Source organism: Bos indicus, chromosome 20, assembly GCF_029378745.1.
Source record: "Bos indicus isolate NIAB-ARS_2022 breed Sahiwal x Tharparkar chromosome 20, NIAB-ARS_B.indTharparkar_mat_pri_1.0, whole genome shotgun sequence".
NCBI lineage: Eukaryota > Metazoa > Chordata > Mammalia > Artiodactyla > Bovidae > Bos > Bos indicus.
The window spans coordinates 31,563,834-31,565,045 of record NC_091779.1 but is presented as its reverse complement, the minus strand read 5'-3'; the positions used below and the strand labels follow the sequence as shown (position 1 = coordinate 31,565,045).

At 56.4% G+C, this 1,212-nt stretch overlaps 1 pseudogene; it reads left to right on the top strand.

The window, feature by feature from the left end:
* The first annotated feature begins 214 nt into the window (after positions 1–214).
* LOC109574690 (alpha/beta hydrolase domain-containing protein 17C-like) lies at positions 215–1,007 on the top strand (annotated as a pseudogene).
* Positions 1,008–1,212: the final 205 nt, after the last annotated feature.

The following is a 1,212-nucleotide window of genomic DNA, read 5'->3' as shown; positions in this document are numbered from 1 at the left end:
TGGCCGCAGCCGCCCTGCTCGCCCTCGCTGCGGACCCAGTCTGCCTGCCTGCCGTGCTGGCGGCCGCGGGTTCGAGGCCGCCTGGATGCCCGAACCAGACTCCAGGATGCAGGGCTTCTTGCTGGAAAGCGGAGCTGGCCCTTCTGCTGCTGGGCCTGCTGGAGCCACATAGCCGTCAAACTGGCCTTGCCGCCTCCTGAGCCCATCTACCACGATGCTGGCAACCTTCCCTGGCCTCGGTCGCCGCCACCGCCCTGGCCCAGCCGCACAGCAGCCGCCAGAGGAGGGCGCGGGGCCTGGAGCGTGCAACCTGCGCCAGAGCGAGAGCGCACACTTGGAGGTGCTCCCGGTGCGAGCTGAATGCCGTTCAGGTTTTCTAGCGCACCCCTAGGGACAAGCGGCTAGGCTGCATGTTCCTGTGCTGGGCGCCTTCAGCCGCTGCACGCTGTTCTCTCCCACCGCAATGCCGCGGGCCTGGGCCAGATGCGTAGCTTCTATTGATACATCGGCCTCCGCTCGCGTATCAACTGCAACATTTCCTTACCACGACTAGGGCTACGGCATCAGCCTGGGCAAGCCCTCTACACTGATACCGACGCCACCTGGCGGGCGCTGCACCCAATATGGCGTTAAGTCCTGAGAACATCATCTCGTATGGTCATAGCTTTTGGAAGTTCCCACCCAGTGGTAGAACTGACCTCCAGGTATGAGTGTGCAGTTGTAATTCTCCATTCGCCGCTGATGTGTGGATTGCGTGTGGCTTTTCCCGATACCAGTAAAACATACTGCGTTGATGCTTTCCCTAACATTGACAAGTATTTAAAGTCACCTCTCCCATACTTGCGCTGTACACAGGACGAAGTCATGGCTATGTACCTACGAGTGCTTTCCCGGGGCCGTGGAGCCCCTCTGGGTCAAAGGGACCGGGATAATGACATACAGTTTTATATATACAATACCTAGAAAGACTACGACAGTTCATATCTCACGAACTTCCTAATTCCTGAATATGACTTGATTTTACTTCATCAACTGTGAACGTGCTTCAACTGGATGGCTGTCATGGGCCTGATAACCACGAGGAAATGCCCAGCGTTTGGGGGCGTCCTAATCAAAGAGCTGAGGACATCTTGGTCTTTGGTATATAGAGGTTCTTCTAACCCACACATCATGTTAAACCGAACAGTTGTGATTTCCAGCTTTGTTGCCTTG